Source organism: Tachypleus tridentatus, chromosome 8, assembly GCF_004210375.1.
Source record: "Tachypleus tridentatus isolate NWPU-2018 chromosome 8, ASM421037v1, whole genome shotgun sequence".
Lineage (NCBI taxonomy): Eukaryota > Metazoa > Arthropoda > Merostomata > Xiphosura > Limulidae > Tachypleus > Tachypleus tridentatus.
In genome coordinates, this window is record NC_134832.1 from 62149855 (window position 1) to 62164937 (window position 15083).

General features: G+C 33.9%; 1 long non-coding RNA gene across 1 annotated transcript in view; it reads left to right on the forward strand.

Annotated features, from left to right (window-relative positions):
- LOC143222500 (uncharacterized) overlaps positions 1–15083 on the forward strand; it is a 128217-nt gene that overhangs the window by 89497 nt on the left and 23637 nt on the right. The gene's annotated exons all lie outside the window — the stretch shown is intronic.

Genomic DNA, 15083 nt, shown 5'->3' on the forward strand with positions numbered 1-15083 from the left:
GACCACTTTTATAAATGTCGCGTTTCTCAAAGCCAGTATGGTTTAACAAGTTTTTTTAGTATTTTCATTTTAGCCTAATTTATTCAATGCGAATTGATCCATTTATTTTCCATAAATTTAATCAATTTTATCCTAATGCCAACATTACTTTGGTAACAGAACGTGTGACTGTTCCTAGTCACGAGCTCGGAAACTACTAGAGCTATATATAAATTTTCGGTTTGAAACCCTATATAATTTCACGTTTTCGGTACATTTGAATATTAGATATAACCGAAGTGATCGTATGTAATATTTATAATTATAAGAAGTTTTAATAATTTTAATAGCCAAATCTCATTTTTAAACGATATTTTACGTAAATGTTCCCATAATACAGAATACAGTAAATATATTTCGTTTCATTGTTAAGTTTTCCTTCGTTTACTTTCGTACTTTCTTATAGTTTTCGGTATAATAATGAAACCATTTTTATAATTGAGTTTCATGACTTTCAAAATGTCGTACAAACGACTTTAAACTTGTGGTTACGTAAAAGGCGAATGATAAATGTTTCTAAATTAAGCAATGACACTGTTTTGTAACTCTGGTAGAAAACTATTTTAATTCGGTAAAACATGAATATATATATATATATGCATATATTTTATTTGTATATATACGTATATATATATATTGTATACACATGTATGTATTTTATTTGTATATATATCTATATATACAGTGTATACAGATGTGTATCTTTTATTTGTATGTATATATATATATACATGTGTATATTTTATTTGTATATATATTTATATATATAGTGTATACAGATGTGTATATTTTATTTGTATATATAGTATACACATGTGTATATTTTATTTGAATATATATGCATATATTATATACACGTGTATATTTTATTTATATATACATATATATTGTATACACACGTATAAATTTTTCCATTAAAATGCTTAAATAAATCCGCCACAAAAGTCGCGAATAGTAAACTATTAAATTTGTTTATTGTACTTTAATCGATATTACGAAAGGAAAACTCAAAAATAAATAAAATATAAGATCAAAACAAATTAAATAGCACGTGTCTTGAAGTTAAAATCTTGTTAGAACTATTCCTAGTGTCACCGTATATGTGCATGAATAGGATACTTCAACCATCTGGCCTGAACTGCATGTACTACTTACGAACACCTGTAAGTGAATTTCTGGTTGATAATAAATCTTTATTCACAACCTATAAACAATTAAAAGAAAACAAAATAAACAGAAATCACAAAATTAAATAAAACTTGTGACTTGTGTAAGTGGAAGTGTAAATAAGAAATGCATCATGAAACCATTTAGAGATGAAAAACATCGGGCAATGTATCCCAGTTTCTATAGATACTCACTTACATAAAGAATGCTCCACGAGATGTGTTAATAGCTTGTTCAATAAACAATGTAGGTAGAGATCCAAACCAGATTTAGTTATTCTCTACATTAGTTCACAACAGTAATCTGGATAAATCTCCAAAAAATGAACCTAGACCATCAACTGGTATGCTGCATTAAACCAGAGATTTACGGACTTATACAACGAAACATAAACCAAATCAATACTAAGAATGACAGAGACAAAAAGATCTGCCACAACAAACAACTAGAAAAACTAAGATGCAAACAACAGAAAAGACACAAAACGACAAACCGTTGACTAACCTCATAATTAACAGATCCGACCGACAATTAAACACAGACGAGATACATCTACTTAACAAAGGACTCAACTTCGCAATAGCACCTAGGTACATTCCAACCATAGAAATCAAAACATGTTTAGAAGACCTAGCCAGGAGACTTGTGATACTTTCTACAGAAAACAAAAACAAGGAAACAACCAAAAACAACCAACAGAAAGATGACAACTTAGATAATTTTATTGACATCCAACAGCCAAACTTCCCAGGTAAAATTACAAATTTATATTTTCCAGAAACACCTAAAAACAACATCTTAAACGATTTTTTCAAAGAATTTTCTCACAAAACCATCAACATAATTTCACAAAACAGAAAACTAAAAAACAACCTTACAAAAAGAGACATTAATTCCATTAAAAACCTAAAACAAGACAAAAACATAAAAATTCTAAAAGCAGATAAAGGTAACGCTATAGTCATAATAAACACTAATGAATACATCAAAAAATGAAGAACATCCTATCAGACACTAACACATTTAAACCAATACACACAAATCCAACAAAGACACACGAGACGCAACTGAACAAATTACTACTAAAAATGAAAAAAGCCAACACAATTTCACAAACACTTTATTCCTACCTACGCAAAACCGACTCACGCACACCGCAAATATACGGCATCCCCAAACCTCATAAACCAGATTGTCCATTACGACCAATAATGTCCACATATGAATCGTTTAATTACAATCTTGGTAAATACATAGCATGGGCATTCTCCAAATATGTAACATCAGCCAGCTCATTCATCAAAGACTCTTTTAATTTCAAGTCTAACCTAAATCAACTTAATCATAAAGCCTTAATGGCCAGTTTCGATGTTATATCCCTCTTCACAGAAGTTCCAACCACTGAAGCCTGCAAGATAGCCTTAGAACTCTATATCCGAGATCTTAACCCAACTATAGACATTCCCAGTAACCAGTTAGCAACCCTCATAGAATTCACCACGATAAAGACAAACTTCATGTTCAACAACCAAAACTATATACAAACAAATGGCCTAAACATGGGCAACCCAGTATCACAAGTTCTAGCCAATATTTTTATGACACAAGTTGAAACACAAGCAATTAACACAGCATTACATCCACCACTATACTGGTACAGATGTGTAGATGACACGGTTGCGGGATTCAAATCTACAGAACACATACTTAATATTTTCAATCACATTAACTCTATACATCCCAACATTAACTTCACATGTGAACAGGAAGAATGCAATCAAATATCATTTCTTAACCTCAAAATTACAAGAACCGACACACAATTCAAAACAGAAATCCACCGAAAAATCACCCATACTGGACTATACATTCCTTGGGACTCAGCACATGAAACAAAACAAAAACTCAACATACTAAGAAACCAAATAAACACAGCCATAAAACTATGCTCACCAGATAAAATTAACGATGAATTAGACAAAATAAAACAATACTTCATCAACATCAATAAGTTTCCTCCACAAACCGTAGAAAACATTATACGCACACACCTAGACAGAAAGCAAAACAAACCAATTAAAGTAAATATATCTCACGAATCAAAAAATCACGAAACCATATACTGCTGAATACCATATATTCCTGACATCAGCAAACAAATAACCAGCATTTGGCAAAAATTAGTAACAAAATATGACATTCCAGTTAATACCAAAGTTATTCAAAAACCAGGCACAAAACTGAGGTCTATACTATGTAAAAACTACACTGACAAACACCACACCAACATTATTTATAAAATACAATGTGATAACTGCCACGACTTCTATATTGGAGAAACAAGTAGAAAAATGGAAACCAGGTTCAAAGAACATAAAAAGTCACCTTCACGTGTTTTCGAACACTGCAAGTCAAATAAACACAACATAACCATAGAAAACACTCAAATACTAAATAAAGAAACAAACATAAACAAACGCAAAATTAAAGAAGCCTTACTTATACAACAACTTAAACCCAAAATAAACCAATATAAAGGAACGCCTTTATACCTATATTAATATAATAAAATAAATAAAATTATATATTCAAACATCTAATACCGCCCTCTACATTCCGACACTCAGTTACACAACCCCTTTCAAACATGTGGTCAGCTTCCGGTCAGTTACCTCTTTCTTTGTGAACCTGAAGATGACCGAAGAAGGTCGAAACGTTGTTCACTCTTCTATGTAAAATATTTTCTCAACCCAAACGAGCCGTTTTTGCATATAAAAATCTTCAAAAGATGAGTCGGTAGCTTGTTCAATAAACAATGTAGGTGGAGATCCAAACCAGATTTAGTTATTTTCAATATTAATCTAAAAACGTTATTAAATTAAAATATCCTAAAGTATCGGTATTCACAAGTGGCTCAGTTATAAGGCTGAAGGATTACAATGCTAAATACTGGGTTTGAATGTCCATTGTAGCTGCAATACAGATAGTATACTATGTAAGTTTGTGTTTAACAACAAGAAAACAAAATTTACATATTTTTAAATATGTAAGAAATTATTTCCCACTTGAAAAATTTCGGCATATTGATCACATATTATTTTTCAGTTTTATGAATAATAAACTTGTTTTATGTTATTTAATAAAGAATGAAACTTCTATTATTACTATTACATTTTAATCGTTTTATTTTAATAGCCATTTTTATTAAACATTTCGATCTGTTTCAGCTTTCTAATTTATTGGACTTCTTAAAATTAGCATCAATAGTCTAAAAATATTACACGATAAATCATGAATTAAAGTTAACGTTGTGACTATAAATATTACATACTTATTTACAGACTGACGTTAACACCGTTATCATAAGTGTTATATGGTAAATTAGGTACCAACATTAACATTACTCTGAATGTTATGTAATAAAATATGGACCACATTAACATCATTTTCCTGAATGTTATATGGTAAATTAGGAACCAACATTAACATTACTCTGAATGTTATGTAATAAAATATGGACCACATTAACATCATTTTTCTGAATGTTATATGGTAAATTAGGTACCAACATTAACATTACTCTGAATGTTGTGTGATAAATTATGAACCACATTAACATCATTTTTGGAATGTTATATGATAAATTATGGACGTAAGTTAACATTATTGCTAGGCAAGATGTTATAATAATGCAACATGTTATGCATAATAAATTATCACGAACAAGTCTTCAATTTGTTATGTTACGTATTATGATTTCAAATACCTTAAAACTGAGTTAAATCGTAATTTAAATTTATAAGTTATCAAATAATAGAGACATTTGTGACATTTGCCAACAAGATTGATACACATTATTTTCTTTATTAACAGAAATGCATATTAACATACAAGCAATAACACATTTTATAATAAAGTTTATTACGAATAATGATTTATATACAAATGTTTTATCAATATTGAGTCCTGAATTCTCGTGATAACTCATCGAGTGTTCACAACGACCAAATTAATTCCTATTTGATATAGGCACAATTTACTTTAAGAGTGCTAGACGACTTCTCACACGTGAGTTTTCCACAAATGAATTATGTAATGTCTTCGTGGTAACACTAATGTACGAAGTTAATCTGCTGAATTAAACGGTTTGTTATGTTCGAAATCTATAAACGTTCCTGGTGAAACCTTTGGTTTCACGATACGTAAAAATATTATCTCTATTTCTCTACGCTGATTCCATCAAACTTCTTAAGATTCTTTATAATAATACATTATACATAACTTAACTGTAAATATATTCTTATCTGCATGATTATCCAGTGGCTTTGTTTAACGACAGTACATCTAGCATGGCTTCCTGTGATTAAGCAGTGAGCTTGAGGGTTTATAATGCTAAAAATGGGGTATCGATACTTGTGACGGACGTAGTATAGATAATACCATTGTCTAGGTATTATCTAGGATCAGCAACAAACAAAACGTCGAACGTGAAACAAATACTTAATTATGTTTCAAAACTTATCCTGTTTATTTCGTTTGTTTGAATTTCGCGCAAAGCTACACGAGGGCTATCTGCGCTAGCCGTCCCTAATTTAGCAGTGTAAGACTAGAGGGAAGGCAACGAGTCATCACCACCCACCGCTAACTCTTGGGCTACTCTTTTACCTACGTATAGTGGGATTGACAGTAACATTTTAACGCCCCCACGGCTCAAAGGGCGAGGATGTTTGGTGTGAAGGTGATTTGAACCTTAACCACGTGGCCATGCTGCGCTCGTTTAAGTATGTACCTCTGAACATTTCTAAACACATGTATATGACATTTATATAATATCACAAATTTTCAAAAGAAATATTTCGTATTTCTAAATTACTAGTTACAAAGAAGTAAACCAATGTGTGGGAACAGTAATGAGACTCTCTTGTTATTTCTTTAGTTTTCTGTTTTATTTTCGTCCACGATAAACTAACTACCCTCACTGGTATAAAAATATTCAGCCTGTCCATCATGCACTTACCTAGTCATTTCTTTTATTTTATTCAAAACTTTTGAATTCAACCTGACAAGCTATGGGATATAAAACCTTTGCTCCAGTCAGTGCAGTCAAAACTTCTATATTTGATGTGGTTTTCTATATAAATAAGATAAGTATCGAGATGTAAGTAATTTTCTGTCATTACGGCTAGCTTAACGTCTAATTAGAAACGCATGAACGATGGTCTACAACCAACGGAAGGCGTCAAACATACGACAAAGTACCACAAAATTATTACTTTTACACGCTCGTTCGAAATAGAATATCGTTTCATTTTTATGAACGCTATACAATTGTAGTAAGCAGCAGAGGTTTGAAGAAACATAACTAATCTCCTAAGCCAATTTAACGCATATTTACATATGAATGACCTAAACAGGCTTGCATAAAGGATTATAACGTATAACCCGCTACGGAAATTCGACAAGTCTATTTACGAATTAATGTTGTTTTTGTTTTTTTGTTTTAATTTCGCGCAAAGCTACTCGAGGGCTATCTGCGCTAGCCGTCCCTAATTTAGCAGTGTAAGACTAGAGGGAAGGCAGCTAGTCATCACCACCCACCGCCAACTCTTGGGCTACTCTTCTACCAACGAATAGTGGGATTGACCGTCACGTTATAACACCCTCACGGCTAAAGGGCAAGCATGTTTGGTGTCACGGGATACGAACCCGTGACCCTCAGATTACGAGTCGAACACCTTAACCCACTTGGCCATACCGGGCCCACGAATTAATAAGTAAATGATGTTTTTCTGTAGGTGGCGTCCATCACCATGGTCTCGGACATGTCCAGGAAATGTGTGGTTTATTTTGTTCAATGAATACATGACCGAGATCTTCTGTTATTTACTAACTGTATAGAATGGCAACAGAAAAGCTGATGAAAAGTCTTATTTTGCCAACTGCAATGTACCATACTGAGCGAAACGTTCGATGTTTTGCCACAACCTTAATACGTTTCGTACTAGTTATAGGACTTGCAAATAAAAGTGTATAAGGAATTTTTTTTCGGTTACAAATGAGGTATAAAAAGATTCCTATTAGACTTAGTATAAAAACGGCAGGAGCTCTGAAAGCGACCCTTTCATCGCAACCCCTTCGAGTTTAATACAATTAATATTAACTATACTAAAATACTAAACCCTTCATAATGGTTCGTTTGAATATGCTAGTGATTAGCACGTGCTTTTATTATTTCTGGGCCGTGTTTCGTTTTGCCCATGAACTCATTCCTCCATATAAAAATAAAGAGAACATAGAAAGAAAGAAGTTGTCTTTAATTTTAAAGAATTATTCGTGCAACTATGGCCATCACATTAATTCCAACTATAAATTGTAAACATTTTAACCTGAAGATGAAACCGTGGGAAGACAAGTGAAGTGTAAGTACAGAAATGAAACTGTAGCAAACAAACTAAAGTGTAGGTAGATAGATGTGACTGTAGCAATCCAACTAAAGTGTAGGTAGATAGATGTGACTGTAGCAAACAAACTAAAGTGTAGGTAGATAGATGAGACTGTAGCAAGCAAACTAAAGTGTAGGTAGATAATTGAGATTGTAGCAAACAAACTAAAGTGTAGGTAGATAGATGTGACTGTAGCAAACAAACTAAAGTGTAGGTAGATAGATGTGACTGTAGCAAACAAACTAAAGTGTAGGTAGATAGATGTGACTGTAGCAAACAAACTAAAGTGTAGGTAGATAGATGTGACTGTAGCAATTCAACTAGAGTGTAGATAGATAGATGTGACTGTAGCAAACAAACTAAAGTGTAGGTAGATAGATGTGACTGTAGCAAACAAACTAAAGTGTAGGTAGATAGATGAGACTGTAGCAAGCAAACTAAAGTGTAGGTAGATAGATGAGACTGTAGCAAACAAACTAAAGTGTAGGTAGATAGATGTGACTGTAGCAAACAAACTAAAGTGTAGGTAGATAGATGAGATTGTAGCAAACAAACTAAAGTGTAGGTAGATAGTTGAGATTGTGGCAATCCAACTAAAGTGTAGGAAAAGAGACGAAACTGTAGTAAGCCAACATGAAACGTTTGTAAAGAGATAAAACTGTAGCAAGCCTACGAAACGCCTGTAAAGAGATAAAACCGTAGCAAGCATACGAAACGTTTGTAAAGAGATGAAACTGTAGCAAGCCTACAAAACGGTTGTAAAGAGATGAAACCGTAGCAGCCCAAATAAAGCGTAGGTAAAGAGACACTCGATGGCTAAGTGTCCCTTTGAATGATGGACACAGGTTTGTGTGTAAATACCAAGAAAGTCTGAGGTTTCAGCGTGTAATTCAATGGACATGATTAATATAGCAAATAAAGTCCAACTTATCGTTGGTTTCTCCCTCACTCACACACACACACACAATTAAAGCATGTTCCACCGCATATGGTTTACTTCTCCTGGTGAGTATTCGTCAAACAATTTTTAATAATATCAGTGAGAAAATGATCACTGCTTGTCTGTGTGTCAGTAAAAACAAAATTGTAAGGCTGGAAACCATGGTCAGCAGTAAATTTACGAACTTAGAGCGCTAAAATCCGGAGTTCGATTCACCTCGATGAACAGAGTACAGAAAATTCCTTACATGGTTTGTGATAAAACAAACAAAACAAAACTTATTTTGTATTAGATTACTCCTTAGTGGCACAGAGGCATGCCTGTGGACTTACACCGGTTTTCGATACCCGTGATGGGCAAAGCACAGATAGCCCATTGTGTAAATTTGTACATAATCCCGAACAAACAAACCAAATAAGTTGATGTTAGATGAGGTATAAACAACTAAAATGTTTAATTTAGACATTTGCTTTGCTCATAAATAAATGCCTTTTGTGTTTTTTTATTGTTGTTAACGTTATGGCGACTGGAAAACGGCCGTATCAATCAAGCGCCACTCCAGTGTATTGTACAGGTAACGTTCCACGACAACTCGTAACAAAACTACCAGTTTATAGTGTTTCAATTCAACCTAAATACATCCACTAAAGTCAAGTAATAACAGAGCAAGACGGGAAAGAAAGGAAAACCGGAGAGCGTATTTCATATGGTTTTCTGACTCACATAACTTTATTTGTAAAAGAAAAAAAAAAAACTAGAATCAATATCTCATTTTGCAAGATGACTTGGTAGGCCTCGTTTTGTACAATTTGCTATATAGACTGTTATCAAACGTTATTTTCTGCTCGTATGCGATTGATCAGAGTGGAGTTTCCCAATATTGTCGGTCTGTAGTATTTTAGTTGAAAAATTATTTCACATTTCTCAGATTCATTGCTTGTAATACCATTAAATTACGTTGCACCTAGAGGCTTGACCAGTTAGAAATATTTTCAGCAACGACCGATCAAAATAATCATAAACAAGCTGCGCGCTCTTCACTTGAGCGGTCAAGCAAAAAGAGCACGCGTAAAATGGGCATTTTATTCAAGAGAAGTCAGCGGGCGCATCCCGGGTGCCCTTACCAGTTTCTGATGGAGAAGGTTTGAGAGTCAGCAAACTACGAAGACGCAAAACAAGCCGGAAATCGTGTCAAATTTAAACAGAGAAAGACAGGAGGACCTCGTGCGGAACGCGAATAAATACACCCGGGTGTCATTATTGAAGGCAGCCAACGTTGAGACGAGATTCGTCAGGGTCGCAAGGGGTGCCAGGCACAGTATGGTCGACGGCCGCTCGTTCTGCCTGGTGGGCAAGCACGTAACACAGAACGAGTGAGAATATTTGTGTAAACTAACACGTTATTTGGTATTCGCTGTTTATGTTTAACGTTCTCCAAAGATAAAGCAGAATGTTGAAGTAGACAATACCATGGTTGGTGTTGTTTTTATGGGCTTTTCATTTTTTTTTCTATGATTGGTTTTGACAAACCAGCTATGTTCATCATTCTTGTTTTATCTTTAGTTCGAAATGAAATTTCTAGACGCTCGGAGAATTAAGAAAGATGAACTTGGAAAACTGTATAAACACGACTACAAAGAGGTTTCCACGTGTTTGCATTTGTTCGTAACCTTAATTAATTTTAAGCTAATTTAGGTCACGCTACCAACTCCATGAAGTTACAAGATGACCTCTATACTCGCAAAGATTATAGTTTTAGTATTGGTTATGTTTTTTTTTCAATTTCGCGCAAAGCTACACGAGGGTTATCTGCGCTAGTAGTCCATCAGTTAGCAGTGTAAGACTAGAGGGAAGGCAACTACTCATAACCACCCACCGCCAACTCTTGGGCTACTCTTGTGCCAACGAATAGTGGGATTGACCGTCACATTATAATGCCCCCACGGCTGAAAGGGCGAGCTAGTTTGGTGTGACGAGGATTCGAACCCGCAACCCTCGGATTACAAGTCGAGTGCCTTAACTACACAGGTTCGCATCCCCATCGCGCCAAACATGCTCGCCCTTTCAGCCGTAGGGGCATTATAATGTGACGATCAATCCAACTATTCGTTGGTTAAAGAGTAGCCCAAGAGCTGGCTGTGGTGGTGATGACTAGCTGCCTTTCCTCTAGTCTTACACTACTAAATTATGGACGGCTAGCACAGATAGCCCTCAAGTAGCTTTGCACGAAATTCAAAAAACAAACAAGCCTTAACCACCTGGCCATGCCAGGTCATATAGATTCAGTTCTCTAAGATACAATTAGATCATTTTACTCGTACTAGAGCCTTAATTTTAGTTTGATATATAAAATAAAAATAACTTAAAGGTACAAATAGAATGTTTAACGAACTAAACAAGCTACACTATGGAAATGTATCAGAAAACAAATACAAATTAATTTATTATTTTACCATTCTTTGCATGAGTTTGACTTACATGTTTGTATGGAAGTTACAACTAACTGTAAACTTATCATTCCATTGATATTAAGGATAGAATAAAACTATACAGAGAACACATCACAATGGTTGAATTTTTGAGTGAGTAAACAACATTCAATGAATCGATTTACAGGAAGAGCAGAATGGAGTATAGAGTTACAGAAGTATTTTTCTGAATTATGTATTTTGTTTCAGTCTGTAATCTAACCAATGAGATACGTATCATTCAAATACTCTAGAAACGTATTTTTTCATATATGTTAACCTTCCAGTAGCTTACTGGTAACTCTGAATTCTCAAACCGCTACAAAGTGAGTTTCGAAGTTCGTGGATGGACACAACAAACAGCTCATTGTGCATCTTTGCGCTTAACAAGAAGCACACACGTGTGTGGTAAAAGTAATATTCCTAGAATTCGAATTATATGAAACATAAATTCAACAGTGACATGCACAGGGTTGAATTTGTTCAGGTCCCTTCTTATGCCCCAAAAGTGACTTTTTTCTCAAATATAAAAATTGCCCATGACTACTAAAAGAGACATACCAAATTCTACGCTTTCCCTCTTGTGAGCTATTCAGATTTAGAATGAAGTCACAGGAGGACCTATATATCTTTACCTTTAAACAAATAATAACGCTATATTATTACGTGGTAATATGGAATAATTCACTGTTCAGTTTTAGATTTTAAAAGTCTGTATAAGAGCAATTCAGTAGGAATAAACGAGGACGTACTTGCTCCTCCAGGCTCTCTACCCTATGTGTACCAAAGGCGACCAACATTCCTCATAGCCTTCCCAAAACCACCACCCAAAAAAGGTCTTTTCCTTATAATACTTATAAAGAGTCTTATTTTTTTAATCAGTGAGTCACTATCTTTTTAGTGTCCTCTGTACACTACTGAAGGGCATTCTTCCAAACAGTGCTACTTACTCTCGAATAAAACACTAAATATGAAATCAATAAATTGTTTTCATTGAAATAATGCGTTGAGGGGAAAAACACCACTAGGGCTGTTTTAACTCTTAACAACAATGTCTGAAGTTAACAATAACAGACCTATTATATATTATTGATTTATTATATTTTTAAATAATCTCCACTCCTATACAGTTCATTAAGTCTTATATTTGTTGTTTATACTGAAATGAATAAGCGACTTTCACAGAAATATTTTATTATATCGGAGAGATATTATTGTGACTTGTATGTTAACTGTAAACATCCAATCAACAAACTTACTTATATTCAACTCTGTATATATATATAAAAATCACGTTCCTTCGTGACATTTCAGATAGAGAAAAACAAGGGGGGGTAAAACACGTGATATATTCTGTCTGTTCCTCGTGGAATACAGAAAACTATAATAACCATGTTCTTATCACGGCCTAAAAAACAACTTGGTCACTAGAAGAAACACGGAGTGATTTATTACCTACGTGCCAGTGATTAGTTATCAAATCTACCAAATTTCAAAACGTCAAATATTTTCCAGAATTGATTTAGTTTAGAGATAAGGCTTTAAGCCAAGAGGCAGACGTATTTTTCTTGGTAGAATCTTTGATTAGAGGGTAAAAGTCTTGATAACTTATCGAGATATGCTTCAAAGAAGTCAAGAGCGATAACATGTGATTTTGTGTGCTTACGGGTTTAGTTTTGATTCCAAATCTGAGCGAACGATGAAGACTGGAAAATACTGGCACATAGGTATAAAATAAACTATAATATAATTTTAAATCTAGATAACAAGAGAAGTAATATTCATACTACAAATCAGAATACGAGAGTTTTGATGAGTGCTAAGTAAGATAATCACAAAACTAATACTGTCGTTCCAGCTGAAAGATACAATAATAGTGTGTATACACTATGAAAATAATACAAAATGTCTGGGTTAGGGTTATTTAGACTATAAATACCATAACTCTTAAATACGATACAACGATTGCTAATATGCAGAACACAAAAGTGATATGGCATTAATAACACACAGACAAAAATATTTTTTTGACGATATGCTTGTTTTGTTTTAGAACATTCGAGCACAGCTTCACAAGGGCTACCTGTCCATCTATAGACCCTAATTTTAAACTGAGAACTTAGAGGAAAGACAGCTAGTTAACAGCATTAACCGCCAATTTGTAGGTTACTCTCGTCTAATCAAATGCGAAATGGTAATATCACTCTTACAGCGCACGTGGAAAAGAGACGTGAGCCAGAAACCCTCGAATTAACAGTAACGTTCAACCCTTTTCGCATTGTAAATAAAAATCATAGTAAGAACTGATATGATGTCGTCCATGAAGTAAATATCGCAACTTTTCTGATATATTAAAGTCATAAAACAGACTGTAACATCTTAGATATTAATCCTTTTTCCCTTTTACTTACAAATTACAAACATAATTTGTCACCAGCAGTTTTACGCTTCAAGAAATGTAAATAACACGCATATTTTTCTGGAGAGGCATAAGGTAATTTATATTGACCTTTAAGTTCCTATACCTTCTGTATTGAGACCAACAGAAATTTAATGATCTGCTATCCGTTGTAAGGTGGTACAAAGTATTGATTTCTGGCGCTAAGAAGAATAGCCACGTTGCCTGTAAAGGAGATATATTTAAGCATAGGAAAATCGTTATTCTTTGTTTAAAACTTCGTATTTATTCAAACACATACGATGGAAAAGTTTGTTTATTATTAACTTAAAACACAATGTTTCAAGTGTATTTATAAAGATCCAATTAAAAGACAAATAAAAACTTAGGGTTAGCGACGTTGTTTGTACAGACAAGTTCTACACGTTACAATCTTTAATTGCAAAATTTATAATCAGAAATGATTTTACGGTTAAGGCAACTTACTTGTATGGCTTTATATGTAACATGAAATATGCTATATAATTGTTGTTATTCAGTTAAATAAGGGTTTTGTATGGGGAAAACAAATTATGCATTTATGATTTTTGGTTTTTGTTTATTTGAGGGCGTACCTACACAGTGTCTGGGATCGAGTCCTGAATTTGTAAAAAGATAAGATAATTGTTTATCATGTTTGATAAATGATGGTAAAAAATTCCTAGAGTTATGTGAGTTTGTTTTGGTGTAATATGATTTGAAGTGATTGAAATAACTACACCTGCGCCACCTGTAACAAAATAGTAATAAATAAAACTAAATAAAAATAATGTTCATGTTCTGACATATTCATGGATGTCAAAACCCTTTTAACATTGTTACATAAATGAAAAATACGAATCTCAATTTGAAACACTAGTTATGTCTAACATATCTGAGTTGATATAAAGTTAAGTCACATCTTCAACTTTTTACACATCTGTGCTTTGCGTTCAAGCTAAATAAGGTATTGTTATATGTTACAAAACAGATACAAAAAAAGTCTTTACTGAAAGGAAGAAATAAAATATCCACTGAGGCTGCGTAGAATTCTTCATAAACAAACTGGATTTCGCAGAAAATACTGGATTTAGGATTCGGATTAATGAATTTATTTTTAAGAAAGAAATTAAGAGAAAATATTTTCTATCGAATTGATATGAAAAACATGTTTTATAAATATGGTTGAGTTTTGCAGAAATACACGTTGAAACCTCAATCCGTTACAAAACAAGAATATTGTGTTACGAAAGAGAGTGATCAGTTTCCTTTGAACTGACCACATAGTTTACAGAGAGAAAAAACACTACAGTTACCTACACTCATATAAGTAGTTCATAACCAGTTAGGCCCGGCATGGCCAAGCGTGTTAAGACGTGCGCTTCGTAATCTGAGGGTCGCGGGTTCGCATCCCCGTCGCGCCAAACATGCTCGCCCTTTCAGCCGTGGGGGCGTTATAATGTACGGTCAATCCCACTATTCGTTGGTAAAAAGAGCAGCCCAAGAGTTGGCGGTGGGTGGTGATGACTAGCTGCCTTCCCTCTAGTCTTACACTGCAAAATTAGGGACGGTTAGCTAGTTTGTGCGAAATTCAAAAACAAACAAACATA